Here is a 16,729-nt window from a genome sequence, read left to right as displayed (position 1 = left end):
CTCAGAGTCAGAAAACATGGCTTTATTCAGTCATGTAGCAGTTCTATGAGTACCTGTCTTCCTACACCTGGGGACTGCTACCAGAGACAAGACTTGAAAAAGTGAAGTTTCATAGTATAAACCACAAACCATCCATCTATAAGGGGTTATTATTTGTGTTTGCCCTTTTATTCATAGAGAGGAACATTTTTTCTCCTAGGTTTCCCCTTTATCTGTAGATCAACATTTATAAGCATAAATGGCACACATGAAATTTACCATTGCTCTAAATCATGTGACATTCACACAATATTTATTCATTTTCGTCAAAATCTTATATTTGCTTATATTTACTTTCACTCCCTGCTCCTTCCTTCACTCCTTCTATGCCCCAAAATACGCAGAGGATGGGCCCAGGAGGATGTGTTGAGTCACACCAACAAAACCATCTTTGGCAGAACATGAAACGGCTCTGGAGAATTACTGTGTGTATAAATTTACTTTTTTAACTGAATTTTTCATGCACTAATATCTGGAGGGTGCATCCTTGTTGAAATGGATGCACCATTTACAGGGAAAAATTGGTTACCTGCTAATTTCATAACAAGAAAAGAATAATTTTGGTAATTCTCCTACTGGCCTCTTTAAAGCTATTCTGGTGAATGTCTTCTGTTCTGATTCTAAAAGGTGCTGCAACCCACCGATACACAAAGTGTTAAGAAATCTACCTGAATATCTGATTTGTAATAGGTTGTTAAAGGAAACTAAAAATGCTTGGGAGAATGTACCTCTAAGTCTCTGTAATGAATGTGTGTAACTGGAATCTTCTGCAAATTTCTCCTTTTCACGTATGGGATATTATGAGGGGAAACTATGGCGTGTTCCAGTAAGGGAATTCTTATATGTGTTCCAAAAGAAGAATATACAATAGCTCCTTAGATTTCACCATATATTTATCCCTTTTGGGAACATTTTCAAACCAAAGCTTAACTCTCTTATTAGGAAACTGGGCATCGCTGTGGCCTCATTGCAACTAAAGCATGACCTCTAACCTATTAAGGATCAATGGGCTGATCATCTCTTCTGTCCTCACATTGTAATTCCACAGATAATAGTCTCGGCTCTTTTAGCTGGGCATTAATATCAAGTAATAGTTCCAGGATTTAAATACTGAGTGGTATGCCTTTTATTTTTAATTCTATTGACCCTAAAACATTCTCTGGGTGACTCAAATACAAGAAGAAAATATAACATGATGATAATAGAGTAAATTGTGTATAAAAAATTATTTCTTCAACAGATAATCTATCTTCTATTCATTCCAAATTGTGGCCACCATAGTCGAACAATAATATACTGCTACCTGTCTGTGCTTAGAAACCACTGAGAATAAACATACATTTTCAGTGGCATAGTAATCAAAAGCTGACAATACAATTTCGAAAACTAAATGTATAGTGAGTTTTGGGATAAACTGGGGACTTCATGCTGAAGCATGACTGAGGTGAAAGTATTCCTGTAGTTCCTACTATCTTCAAAATTCTTTAAAATATCTAATCTCATCAAATGGTGAAAGGTCTGTGTAAGAGCAGGCTGGCCCCAGAGGCAGATTCCATGGGAAGTGTGTCCCCAGGATCACTTTGTTGGGGGCCATTCCTTATGCAGAGGTCTGGGCGGGCCATTCCTTATGCAGAGGTCTGGGCGGGCCATTCCTTATGCAGAGGTCTGGGCGGGCGGGCAGCTCTTTGGGAGTTTATAATGGTGAAGCTTGAAATATTTGCCATTCTAAATGATCTTTTAAATGACCACTTTTCATTTCCAGATAAAGGTCAAGATGACCTTATTTTCTCTCAAGATGACCTTATTTAGACATTTCTATTCCAATTTTCAAAAATGTAAGCTCTCCTTTGAGAGATATATGAAGGTTTATATGTTCCAAATATGATGATTTTTAAACCTAAAGAAGGTAAATTTTTTCCTTCTGCTCCTCCATAAATTCCCCAAAGTACAGAAAGCAAATATTTATTTGGGTTTCACATGCTATATTCTAATTTATACCAACAACTCATGCATAGTCATTATAAACTAGTACTTAAAAACAGTACAGAATTACTCTTATCCTAAGAAGTTTAAAATGTGAAGGAATATCCCTAACTGGTTTGGCTCAATGGATAGAGCATTGGCCTGAGACTGAAGGGTCCTGAGTTCCATTCCAGTCAAGGGCACATGACCTGGTTGTGGGCTTGATCCGCATTAGGGAGAATGCAGGAGGCAGCTGATCAATAATTCTCTCTCATCATTGATGTTTCTATAACACACTCTCTCTCTTCCTCTCTGAAATCAATAAAAATATTAAAAAACAATGTGAAGGAATATATATATGAAAAGAGCCAGGGTCCCTAATGTCCACAATGACCAAAGGCTCGACTGAACACTGGAAGTCAGTGCTGGGTTGCCTTGGCGACTCAGCACTGAGTAAAGCAGGTGCCGGCTCAGCGACCCAGCACTGACTGCCGAGGGGGCTGCGGATCAGGCCCGGATAGAGGCCTGCAGAGAGAGAGGCAGGGTCTGATCCGCAGCCTCTGTGGCAGCTGTTGATCAGCCCTTGCCTCTCTCTTTCTCTCCAGGCTTTGCCAGCAGCCATGCCTCTGTTTTTCTCTGGGCCTCAGCAGGGGCTGCTAATCAGCCTCACTTCTTGATCAGGCCCAGAGATAGGCCCAGAAATGCTGACCAGCATAGAAACTGACCAATCAGAACCCAATCTAGGTGAAGTGCCAGGAGCCAATGGCTTCCTAGGAGGCGGAGCTTTTGATGCTGACTGGCATAGAAACCAACCAATCAGAACCTAATCTGGGTGAACTGCAAAGGCAAAACCTAAGGTGGGGGCTGAGGAGGGGATTTAAGGGCAACAGCTGTTTGGTGTAAGGTGTAAGAAAGCGGTTCCATTTTTTCATGACCGATTTGGCAGTAGAGTGCATATGGCTGGCTATCAGTCCAGATGTAGGGATTATGTGTTTTTGTCTGCCAAGAGCATCTCCACCTGCTGAAAAAGGCTCCGCCCCCCCCCCCCCCCCCAGCCTCCATTTAAGCAATCCTATCCTATATAATCTATCTATACCAGCCGTGGGCAAACTATGGCCCGCGGGCCGGATCCGGCCCGTTTGAAATGAATAAAACTTAAAAAAAAAAAAACCCATACCCTTTTATGTAATTATGTTTACTTTGAATTTATATTAGTTCACACAAACACTCCATCCATGCTTTTGTTCCGGCCCTCCGGTCCAGTTTAAGAACCCATTGTAGCCCTGGAGTAAAAAAGTTTGCCCACCCCTGATCTATACTAATAAAAGGGTAATATGCTAATTAGACCAGGTTGACCAGCCATCTTCCAAATGTCCGACTTCCTTCTGGACAAAGCCATGCTGGTGGGGGCCGAGGCAGAGGCAGTTAGGGGCGATCAGGCCAGCAGGGGAGGGAAGTTGGGGGTGAGATCAGGCTGGCAGGTGATGGCAGTTAGGGGTGATCAGGCAGGCAGAGACAATTGGGGGCGAGATCAGGCTGGTAGGGAAGGGCAGTTGGGGGCAAGATCAGGCTGGCAAGGGAAAGCAGTTAGAGGTGATCAGGCAGTCAGGCAGAGGCAGTTGTGGGGGGGGATCAGGCAGGTAGGCAGAGAGCTTAGAGACAATCATGCAGCCAAGCAGAGGGGTTAGGAGCCAGTGGTCCCAGATTGCTAGAGGGATGTCCGACTGCCGGTTTAGGCCCGATTCCACAGGGATCAAGCCTAAACCGGCAGTCGGACATCCCCCAAGGCGTCCCTGATTGGAGAGGGTGCAGGCTGGGCTGAGGAAACCCCCCGCCCCATGCACGAATTTTGTGCACTGGGCCACTAGTCTAATATAAAAGCAAGAATGCCTCATCTTTTTTTTTTTTTTTTTAAGGATATGTATTTTATTTAGGAATGACCTTTCAAACAGAAAAAAGAACAAAACATTTTTTTAAAAGAGCAAAGACTATTATAAGCATCAATAAAAAAGAAAACTCAACAGAGTAGAAATAAAATGTCATGAAGAAAACTCATTCAAGAAATAAGAAAGATGATTTCAAAAGAGGGAAACAACAAGAAAAAAAGTGAAACTCCCACTGCTTAAGTGATAACATTAAAAGGAAAAAGTGGTAAGGATAAGTCTGTTGTACCTTAAAAGAAAATTTTCAAGATTTTGGTATCCTATGTCATTAACTCTTCAATTTAAGGTAGCAATAATTATTTCAATTAACAATAATTTGAAATATCATCCTTAAAGGTATTTCTTCCACTGTTTTTCCCCCCCTCCATTTTAGAGCATTCTTAAACATCTCAGCAACCGAGTGAAAGTTGAGAGTCTCAAAGGCTGTAACTGACTTTTTAAGAGATCCATGGCATGAATTCACACACAGCCCCCAAGGATATAATTTATCTCAGTTGAGAGTTCCTCATTGAGAAACAGGTCAGGACTCAAGCAAATTGTGAAATATTTGAAGTTTCTTTTCTTCTTCCCCTTCCATATTCATTTCAGTCATCCAAGGCCCTTTTGCTTATTATTCCTTTCCCCTTCCTAAGACAAGAAAGAAACCAGGCAATTGCAGGTGACTGTAACATCCTCATGATAATACATAATGGTACAGGGCTTTGCATTCATAGAATGGCAGAATCTTTACTTTGGAATGACCTTTTGAGGTCATCTGCCTTAAATCACTTCCCAAACAGAATTTCTTCTGCATATTCCAGGGTGATGACTGGAATATTTTCCAGTACTTTTCAATACATTTTAATGCTTTTTTTTAGAGAGAGAGAGAGAGAGTGAAAGGGAAGAGGGAAGGAGGGAGGCAGGGAGAGAGAAGGTAAGAGAAAAAGAGAGAGAGAGAGACAGACAGACAGACAGACAGACAGACACACAGACATTGATGTGAGAGGAGAGGCACATCAGTTGGTTGTCTGCTACACACACCCTTACCAGGTTAGGGATTGAACCTGAAACCCAAGCACATGCCCATGATCAGGAATCGAACCTGCAACCCTTGGTTATGTGGACCAATGTTCTAACCACTGAGAAATACCAACCGGGGTTACATTTTAATAGTTTTATTAGAAAACATTTTCCAGGATAACAACTCTAAGTGTTCCTCTATTGAGTCAAAGACCTACTTCCCTGTAGTGTCTGCATAGAGCTTGACTTTGTACCTAGAATGATACCAAATAAATCGACTCTCTCGTCTTCATTTCAGCCCTTCAAAATTCTAAAAACAGATTCATGTTCCCCTAGAAACTTCACAAATAGCCATTCATCTAAGGTCACCTCAGGAGGCTAGTCCATAACACCTTAAATAAAGGACCCAGGCACAGGCAACGTATATAATAACATGAATATGCTACAATACAGCCTCCCTTGCACAGAGGGACTGAGATCCCCTTGATTCAAAAGCTTCTCTTGTCTGGATCCCGCCTCAGCTGGGTGTAGCTTTTTGAGCCACTGTGTCATGCTTTGATATCAGTGCCTTTCAAACCTGCCCAGGAACCAGGGCTCTGAGAAGTAATGGGGCACTTTGTGGAATATAGTGAAATTCTGAGTAGCATTCATTCTACCTTTTGAACTAGGATCAATTGTACTGGCAGGAAATGTGTCCATATTAAATGTATGTAGTAACCCTCAACATCTCACAAAGACAGAATTACTTTAGAGAATTATGGTTCAGTGTTTCTCCAGTAATATTATTCCTCTACCCTTTTTTAAAATCTTTTTAGAGGTGTAAGAATAATTTATTGACAAAACACAATTGTGGGGAAAAATTAATTAAATACCTGCTCACCCCTTTAAGACACTGTGAAAAAAATCACCATCATTAATTTCTAATAGAAAAACTTCTAGTATACCTTTGGAAGAACAGAGTTCCATGGGAATGCAGTTTGGGAAGCCTTGCCTTATACTGATTACATATTAAATAGAGTGGTGTAAGAATCAGCAGAGTAAGTGGAGAAAGCACTGAGCAGCAACCTGGATGTTGAGTTTAATTCTGTTCTATACTGATGTTGGGACCTTTAACTTCTCTCCTTCAGTTATCTGTCAAGAAAGAAAATTAGCTCAGATTATTTTTTTGTTTGTTACTCTTCACCTGAGGATATTTTTTCCATTGATTTTTTTAGAGAGAGTGGAGGAAGGGAGGGAAGGAAGTGGGAGAGAGAGAAACATTGATGTGAGAAAGCAACATCAACCTGTTGTTTCCTACATGCGCCCAACCAGGCCTGGGGATTGAACCTGCAACCCAGATACATGCCCTTGACTGATAATGGAACCCATGACTCTTCGGTATGTGGGTTGGTGCTCTAAACATTGGGCAACATCAGCCAGGGTCTATCTAAGTCTACTTGGGTTGGCATAACAAAACACTGAAAACTGGTCACTTAAGACATTTATTTCTCACAGTCTGGAAAGTCCAGAATTAAGGTACCAGGTAATTTGGTTCCTGGTGAGAGTATTTTTTTTGTTGGCCTACAAATGGCTATCTTCTTGCTGTGTGTTCCCTCACATGGTGGAGAAAGAAAAAAGAGCTCTTTCCTTTGTTGTCTTATAGGGACACTAATCCAATAGGATTGGGGCCTACCCTTATTACCTCATTTAATCTTAATTACCTTTACAAAGGCCTTATCTTCTTAATACAGCTATACTGGGGATTGGATCTTCAATTTATGAATTTGGAGGAATACAAACATTTAGTCCGTAATAATTTCCATCATGAAATTCTATTGTTTTTAACCCTCACAGCCTCTGTTCTTAAAAACTTAAATCATGTTAAGTTATGCCTGTCCCATTTGATAAGCAATATATTGAACCAAAAAGCAAATTATTACTCTTCTCCATAGAATTTCTTAGTTGTCCATGATTAAGTTTGTAATTGAGTTTCTGCTATCTATCAGACACTGTTCTAAGTTTGAGAAATTATTAATAAACAGAAACATGGCAAAAATTCATTTCCACATGGAGTTTATTCTCTCCTGGGGAGGCAGACAGTGAATAAGAATAACATATAGAATATTCTAGATATTAAGAGTTCAGGCCCCAAAGTAAAGCTGGAAAAGGGGTTATTAAATATTGGGATGGGGGAGTTGGAACTTTAGATGGTAGAGAAAGTGAGATAAGTAGCCATGTGGATGTCTGAGAGGAGAATATTGCAAGCAGAAGGAACAGCAAATATCAAAGGGCCTGAGGTAGGAGCATATTGAAAAAAAGGTCAATGTGGCTGGACAGAGTAAATTAAGTTAGGGTAGTAGGAGATGAAGTTCAAGAGGTTATGGGAACTGAGTCATGTAGATTCTGGTTAATCATAAAAATGACCTATTTTTACTGAGTGTCATGAGAATCCCCTAGAGCAGCGGTTCTCAACCTGTGGGTCGCGACCCCTTTGGCAGTCGAACGACCCTTTCACAGGGGTCGCCTAAGACCATCCTGCATATTAGATATTTACATTACGATTCGTAACAGTAGCAACATTACAGTTATGAAGTAGCAACGAAAATAATTTTATGGTTGGGTCACAACATGAGGAACTGTATTTAAAGGGCCAGAAGGTTGAGAACCACTGCACTAGAGGGTTTAGATTGAAAGAGATACAAGATCTGACTCATGTTCTAACAAGACCACACTGTCAGGGGCATTGAAAACAGTTGGATGAAGCAAGGGAGAAGGAGAGGGGCCAGTTAAATGTCTAAATGTCTGCCATAGTTCAGGTGGTCAATGAGGGTTTGAACCTATGTGTGAGCAGTGAAGGTGCTAGAAGGTAGTCAACTTTTTGGAATACTTTGAAGATAGAGACAGCAGAATTTGCTGTTGTTTTGAACACTGCATTTCTGACTATACCTAGCAAATTTATCTTTAAATCCAATTATTTTTTTTTCTAAGTCATTAGCTCTCCAGTTTGTGTTTTTAGGACATATAAATGAACATGACTTCTGTCTTCATCTAAGTCAGTGGTTCTCAACCTTTTGGCCCTTTAAATATAGTTCCTCATGTTGTGACCCAACCATAAAATTATTTTCGTTGCTACTTCATAACTGTAATGTTGCTACTGTTATGAATTGTAATGTAAATATCTGATATGCAGGATGGTCTTAGAAGACCCCTGTGAAAGGGTCGTTCGACTGCCAAAGGGGTCGTGACCCACAGGTTGAGAACCACTGATAAGTTTTCCTATAAAATCTCAAATGGGCTCAGATCACACATAGACCTCTGCACCAGCACAAATTACCTACATTTTAAAATTCTAATCATTCAATATCTTTTGAGTAATGATTGTACATAAGTCAATCCATTCAGTTTTCTTCAGCATCTCGCATGGGTACCAGGTCTTGTGCTATGCATAGGTGTGGTGGTAGGGGTGAGGACATTAACCTAAAATTCTCCTAAAAATGCTGAAAATCTGATAGGGGTTGGGAACAATCACAAAAGTGGTGGGAGAATGGATAATTACCATGTGTGAACACAGGTCACAGGGGTAGGAATATGGCACTGGTGCTGTGGTTGGAGTCAGGTGTGAAAATCCTAGTTGACATGCTAAAGACTGGTTCTATTTTGTATGCAGACTGAGAACCATTGGAGGTTATAGGTTGTGGAATGGCCTGGTGATATCTGTGATGTTGAACACATCTCTAGAGGCAGTGTAAGGAGTAGTCTGAAAAGCTAGAGGCCAGTTAAGTTACTGTCACTTCTGTTCAGTTGAGAGGTAGGCAACAACAGAGATGAAAGAAGGGGTTGGTGTTAGAGATGTCTGGAAGTAAAGCTGACAGTTTCACTAGCTGAATCAGATATGAGGAATTAGATTAAGGTAGGAAGCAATTCAGATACCTACAGCTGTGCAACTCTATAAATTGAGAAAGAGAAGACAAAAGGAAAACCTTGTTTTGGTGTGTTTTGAAGAAAAATCATGTCTAGTTAGGAACATCCAGGCTAGAGTCCCATACTATTAAATCCCAGTCGTAATCATGTGTCATATTTCTCCTTTGACTTTAAATTTCAAAGCCATTTTTACTTTCAAATATTATTGGTAGCAAAGGAGTGTTGCAATACATTTTAAAACCATAAAATGATGTATACATATTGACCTAGTTTATCTCACTCCTGAGAACTTATCTAAAAATATAATCCTATGGTTTATAAATTCCAGCTAAGATATCTCATTGAAGTTTTTGCCATTATGAAAAAGTGAAAGTAATCTAAAATTCCCCATGATGGGGAAATTATAGAGTAATTACAACCTGAATAAACTGTAATTATCCAGTTAGAAATATTATGTAGGAGCACTGAAAAACTATTGTTATAATTTAAGGAAATACTGGAATAAAGAATATAAAATATATCTAAATCATAAATCTATGTCAATACTAAGGAATCTATACTAATAAAAAGGTAATATGTTAATTAGACTGGACATCCTTCCGGACAAAGTGATGGTGTTGGGGGCCGAGGCAGAGGTGGTTAGGGGCAACCAGGCTGGCAGGGGTGAGCAGTTAGGGGAGACTGGGCCAGCAGGGGAGGGCAGTTAGGGGCAACTGGGCAAGCAGGGGAGGGCAGTTAGGGGCAATCAGGCAGGCAGGCAGAGTGGTTAGGGGCGATCAGGCAGGTGAGCAGTTAGGAGCCAGAGGTTCCAGATTGTGAGAGGGATGTCTGACTGCCAGTTTAGATACCTGCAGCTGTGCAACTCTATAAATTGAGAAAGAGAAAGACAAAAGGAAAACCTTATTTTGGTGTGTTTTGAGGAAAAATCATGTCTAGTCAGACCTGTAGTTGGACATCCCCCGAGGGGTCCTGGAATGGAGAGGGTACAGGCCGTGCTGAGGGACCTCCCTCTCCCCCCGCCCCCGTGCATGAATTTTGTGCACCAGGCCTCTAGTCATATAATAAATATTATAAAAAATTTGGCCTGAAGTTTGGGCAAGACAACTTAAAATCACCCCTAAAATACCTTTGAAGACACAAACGAAAGTGAAAACTAATGATAGAACTGAATATGAGAAATGATGCCATATATATGAATATATAAAACATCAGAGTGTAAATGGAATTTCTACTATGTACTCTGGCCTGTGGCCTCAATGTGGATGCCACCTGGAAACAAAGCAAACTCAATGACATAAAAACATAGAAAAGGACCCTGTTCTTTAAACTACAGCTTCCCTCCCTTAGGAATGTCATCTCTGAGTCAACCAAAAGGTGCTCATTCAGTGCCTACTGGATGAGAGTTCTTTGTCAGCTATATGTTGAGACTATATTTTATTTCTGTGATTTTTTCCACTTCATTTATGGCATCTTTTATGCAATGAATTTCTTAATTTTGTCTTCATAATTTGTGTCTAAAAATAACTTCTATCAGAGATTATTAAGATATTTTCCTGTAATATCTTCTAAAAACTTTATAGTATCACCTTTTTACATTTAGTTCTATGATCAACTAGAAATTGCTTTCTGTATATGATCTTCTGTAGAAGTAAAATTTCATTTTTAAAATATGTACACCTAATAATCCCAGCCTCATTCATTAAAAATGCAGTATTTTTACAATAGATACTTTCTCTCACTACCTTGTCATAAATCTTGCATCCATAAATGCATATGTTGCTTTTTGGGTTCTCTAGTCTATTCCATTGATTTATGACTTTATTTTATGCCCAAATTACATTCTCTGTATGACTTTTTCTTTACAACAAGTCTTTAAAGATGATAGAGCAAATCCTTCACTTTCTTCCTCTTTCAGAATGTTTTGGCTGCTCTCGGCCCTCAGCTTTTCCATATACACTTTTGAATTAACTTACCGTTTTTTTGTTTTTGATTTACCAAAGAAAAGCGTGTTGGTATTCAGATTGCCATTTCATTAACTTGCTAGATCAATTTGGCAGGAGTAACATCATTAAAATACTCAGTTTTCCAATCCATGAACATGTTATTTCTCTCCATTTATTTAGATCTTCTTTTATGTCTCTCATTAAATTTTATAATATTTCCTCTGAAGTACTAACACATCCATTATATTATGCCGAATTACTTGATATTTTTGATGCTACTATAAAAGGAATTTTTAAAAATTCCATTTTCTATTTGCTGCTTTTATTATATCTCTTTTTAAATCTGTTCTGAGATAGAAAATCAAAGAATTTAAAAAATATAGACAGCTATAAGCAAAATATATAAAAATGTCAGTCCTGTTCTTTATCATCTTAAATGCATATTTTAATTCTATAGTGACATTTTTAGTTTCTTTGGAGTCCTTGTTTATCTTATCCATTTCCCAACCTTTCCCTCTTTATTTTTTCATCTCATTCTGTTAGGAAGTAGAGGGGGCCTGGTATTGCTATGCAGCAACTTTGAATAAAATAATCAGGCAGGAAAATAATGAAGCCACATTGGTAGAGTGTATACTAAATATTGTGGATTGTCAGAGACTACCTGTGCTCATCCTGTGACCCAGACATGTAATGAAGGTGGCAACTGAGTTCCTCTTGGTTTTGCAGAGCCGTGGTAGGTGGTTATGAATCAGGAATTGAGCTGAAAATTAAGCCCATTAACTTCACCTCAATGAGGATGTGACTGAAAAGGACACCCGGAAGGAAAGTTATATACAATTTCTGCTTCCATTTCGTAGGGTCTTTCACATACATGTTTATGCTCAAAAAATCCTTAAAGATTTCCTCTTTGTTAAGGAAAAGAAAATAAATGGAACAAAGCCAACACAGAGCCAAATCTGAAGCTAATATTTCTTGATTGTATGCTAAATGATTTACATGTCATAGCTCATTTATTCTTCGCAACCACCCTAGAAATTAGTTATGACCATTATCTCTATTTTGCAGTTGAGGAAACTACATCCTAGAGATATTTTAACTAATGTAGCTCAGGTCACAGTGCTCAGAAATGGCAGAGCTGGGATTCAAACCAGACAGTGTGTGTGTTCTGGGACAGGCTCTGAGCCTCTCTGTCCTCATGCCTCTTGGCCCAAACCATGCTGCAGGACAAAAGAAAGAGAATCAACTTAAAGGAAGACTTCTGAAATTGTTCAGGAACCAGTGGGCAGGAGGACATAGAAGTAGTGTGGTAAAGGAGAGAGCAGGAGCAGGACTAGATGGACAAGCAGAGGGAGTGTGAGGTGAATAAGAGCAACAGGGATTTCAAAGAAACTAAAAATATTGTTATGAAATTAAAATATGCTTTGTAACTTTTTATATTTTTCAAATTCTATATAACACACATTCATTACTCTTATAATCAGAAAACATTAAAATGAACATTATCCACATCCTTTTCCCCAGTAATTCCATTTCTCTGAATATATACCAAGGGAATAATTCAAATATTTATTTATATGGATATAACAATTTATTTCTAAAATGAAAGTTGGAAAAACTCTCCCCCAAAATATAGGGATATTTAATATGGTGTGGTCCATTTATATGACAAAATATTTTATCTAAATCAAAACATGTTTCCAAAGAATATTTATTGGCACAAAGGAGTTATTACCATAGTGTTAAATGAAAGAGCAGGATAAAAAAACATCATATCTTAAGTGTGACGATAGTATGTTATAGTGTGTCAGTGTGTGTGCATACATATGCCTATTTAAAAGTTTACCTTGAAATTTACATACATTTGTTTTCCATCTTCCAAATGTTTTACACAGATAATATACACTCGGCTCTAAAAATCATTTAGAAAGGATAATGATTTATGATTTTAAAAAGATTATAATTGTCTATTATTCCTGTTATCATTGCTTCAAATGATCTTCCTGCAACAATATACTGGTTTTAAAATCTTTCCCTTTATGTCTCATGCTCTCTACATTTTTATATCTACATCTGAGTCCCAAGACTTGTTTCTAAATCATTTTTTCCAGCTACTTCTTCTTGAAGCAATAGTCTTACTTCCCCTCTTGTTTTCATTCCATGTGGCTGCCATTTCTTTTGTAGCATTGAGGTTTGTGGCTTTAATCTAGTCCTTTTTCTTCCACTGCTCATATGTCAAACACAAAGCCATATTCACCGGTGCTGCAAGTCTCCTACTAAGCCATTTCTCTTCATCTTCCTGAGGGGCTCTGGGGTGTGTTACAGGAGCCCAACACTCTGGTAACTACACTCCATTTGGGGGCTCCAATATTCTGCTTTGTTTTCCAAAGTCATAACCCTCAGTGAGAAACAAAGATGAATATTCTACCTCTGTCTCTTGTTCCTTCAGAATTTCAGGACATTGAAGACACAGTCTAGCTTTGTCTTCCTCCTTCTCCTCTTACTCCTCCTTCTTCTCACTTTTTTAAAATAAATTCTTTACATGTGAATAAATGGGTTGCTTAGAGTGAATCTCCTTCCTTCCTATCGTCCTTCTTGATTGCCTTCCTTCCTTCCATTCATTCATTCACACATTCAAACATTTATGAAACACTTAACTTATGCCAGGAAATGAGTCAGGCTCTGGAGGAATTAAAGATAAGTAGATGTCATCGCCATCCCTGAGCTTGAGTTATTAACTGCTTATTTACACATATAGGCAAATCTAGTTATATACATGCTGTGCTAAAGGATATAGATGGACGAACATTTAACTCCCTTGGAGAGGGCAGAGAAAACTTCACAAAGCAGCTAACATTGACCCAAGGCTCGAGGAAGTTCATCATAAGGACAAAACACAGAGGGTTGAGAATTCTGGGCAGGGGAAACAGTGCAAAGGTGTGGAAAATAAAAGATTGTGGTCCATTTATAGAAGCACAGATAGGGCTCTCCATCCTGATTCAACTTGGGTTCAAAGCAAGGAATGTGCAACACTCCTCTCCTCTGGCCCCCAGGCCAATTCTAAGGATGAGGGTCCACAACAAACACACTCCCTGCTCAGCCAATCCCAGCCCTGGGCCAGCCCTGGTTACTACACTTACTTGGCACTGTGGGCACAATTGACCTTTTCCTGTCATGCTCCCCTTGTTCATGGGTTTAGTGGCCTCTTTTCAACATTTTGCTTTGGTTCAAGCTCAAGAAATTTCCTTAATCCTTGCTCCAATATCTATGTATCAGTAACTTCCACATGAGCCCAGACTAGTGAGGAGGGCTTTAGTCTCTGTGGTCAGAGTCCTGGTGAAAATGGCTTGCTTACCTAGGCTCACAGTATTCTACCCACAGATAGGGTGCTCAAGTGGAAACTTCCAGACCCAAATAACTGCCTATCTGGAGATTACGATCTTCTTTCACACGTGGTGTCTTGCCTACCTAACATAACCTCTGAAGTAGCCCAATACACTGAACCTACCTGGCATTTAGGGTTGAGATGAACACTACTGTGTCACTCCCAAACTTGCCCCCAAATATGCTAATACCTTGGCAATAGGGACAGTCAATTCTTGCCTGCTCCTACTTTTCTCTCTGTGTGTGTTATTGTTAATTTTTCTGTCCCTTTATAGATCTATCCTAGGCTCATTCCCATGGCCAGTATTAAGTTACTAGTCCATACAGTTAGAACTCCACTCCCCTCTAGCTTTATTGAGCTAAAACTGACCAGTAAGATATATAAAGTGTACAACATGATGATTTGCTATGTCTACCTTGTGAAAGAAGTCTTCCCCATTTAGTTAACTAACACATCCATCACCTCACATATTTACTTTTTTATTATATTTGGTGAGAATATTTAAGTCCTGCTCTCTTAGCAAACTTCAAACTAGAGTTGCCATGTTATACATTAGATCCCCAGACCTTATTCATCGTGTAACCGAAGTCTAGATCTTTTTACCAACTTCTCTGTATTTCTCCCCTCCCCACCTGAAGCCTTGGCAACCACCATTCTACTCTTTGTTTCTGAGTTTGCCTTTTCTTTTTTCAGATTTCATATGAGTGATTCCATGTGGTATTTGTCTTTCTCTGCCTGGCTATTTCACTTTGAATAATGTCCTCTAGCTCATCTCTGTGGTTGCAAATGACAGAATTTCCTTTTTTTTAAGGCTTACTAACACACACACACACACACACACACACACACACACGGGTGAGCAAGAGTAGGTTTACATTTGTGAGTATGCAAAACACTTTATTCTTGTATTATTATTTATTAATATTTGTATTACTTTCCATACAAACAACTGTAAACTTACTTTTGTACCAACTAGGTGACATACAGAGTGTCCCCCAAATGTATACACACTTTGAATAATTATAAAGACAATGTTTATTAAAATACATTTCATTTTCAAAATGTAATATAAATCAGCTGTTAAAGTGTACATCTATTTGGGAATATATATATATATATACACACATATATAATCACATTTTCTTTACCCGCTTACCCACTGATGGGTACTTAAATTGTTTCTATTCCTTGGCTATTGTAAATGGTGCTGTAATAAATATAATAGCACAGGTATCTCTGAGATAATACTTTTGTTTCTTTTGGATATATACTCCAAAGTAGAATTCCTGGATCATATGGCAGAACCCTACTATTTTTGAAGATTAAAACAATATCTGCCCACTGTCAGTCCTCCAGCCACTCTCCAACTTGCTACAGAATTAAGGCTCAGCAACATTTAAGTTATTTAGCAAAAGTCACACATGTGAGAGGAAGATCTACCCTAAACCCATCTATTGACCTCAACCATCCACTGATCTCATTGCCACAGCACACTGACTGATCTAGAAAGCTCCCTCATCCACACTTTCCTAGTGTTAGTCTATAGGTTTATATCTAAGCATTTCCTATACATGTCTTCAATCTTTCCCAAGTCCAGGCTATGCAAACAAAAATGTTAATGCAAGCCAAACAATGTTCTTTGTGGATCTTCTATGGGGCCCCAAACTCTGTTTATACATGGTCTCTACACCTAGAAGCATGAATAGTGATCATTACCAGGCACTTTACCTTTAAATCCAAAGGTGCACTCTCAGATGTCTATTTTTTCAAGAGCTAACAGTGTCCTTCCCCACCATGTTACTCCATCAAAATTTTATCCTATATCTATTTTAGTTCCATTGTGAATAATACCTTTTCAAATACTGGTTTTTTCTTTGCTTAATCAAACAGAGTTCATATGAAGTATGCATACTATTCAAAAATAAACAGAGGGAAAACAATATTTACACTGGGTTCTTTTTGAGAAACTTGTTATTCTAGACGAGGGCCACAATGGGTTCTTACACTGGACCGGAGGGCCGGAACAAAAGCATGGATGGAGTGTTTGTGTGAACTAACATAAATTCAAAGTAAACATCATTACATAAAAGGGTACGGTCTTTTTTTTTTTTTAGTTTTATTCATTTCAAATGGGCTGGATCCGGCCCGAGGGCCGTAGTTTGCCCATGGCTGTTCTAGACACTGCTGGTGTTTAGATTTCAGATAATTCTTAGACCCCTCCATCTCTCTTATGTATTGTTCAGAAGGAGAGAATTCCTTAAAATAATCTTTGGATAGAACTGTTGAAAAATAAGTTGTTAGAATATATATTCCACTTTCTTCTAATAATACACTATTTGATTCTACTATATTATTTGCCAATTAGCATTGATGCCACTCATGAAGTTAGTAGAAGAATCATATAAAAAATTTCCACCACATGTGCTAATTAAAATTTTTGCTAGTACAATTTCATTTTCATTTCGAAATATACTCATTTAAGAAGTTTGAGAAAAATTAAAATTTTGTGGGGTGAATAACTGCATTTCAATTTTTAAAATAATACAAAAGTCCCTTGCTTC

At 38.6% G+C, this 16,729-nt stretch overlaps 1 protein-coding gene across 1 annotated transcript in view; it reads right to left on the bottom strand.

Moving 5' to 3' along the window:
• CNTNAP2 (contactin associated protein 2) overlaps positions 1 to 16,729 on the bottom strand; it is a 1,802,564-nt gene that overhangs the window by 475,112 nt on the left and 1,310,723 nt on the right. The gene's annotated exons all lie outside the window — the stretch shown is intronic.

The sequence above is a fragment of the Myotis yumanensis genome, unplaced genomic scaffold (assembly GCF_028538775.1).
Source record: "Myotis yumanensis isolate MYYU_CA2020_CCGP unplaced genomic scaffold, mMyoYum1.0.hap1 SCAF_9, whole genome shotgun sequence".
In the NCBI taxonomy this organism is placed as follows: Eukaryota; Metazoa; Chordata; class Mammalia; order Chiroptera; family Vespertilionidae; genus Myotis; species Myotis yumanensis.
The sequence above is the reverse complement of the archived record's forward strand: the minus strand, read 5'-3'. Positions and strand labels throughout refer to the sequence as shown.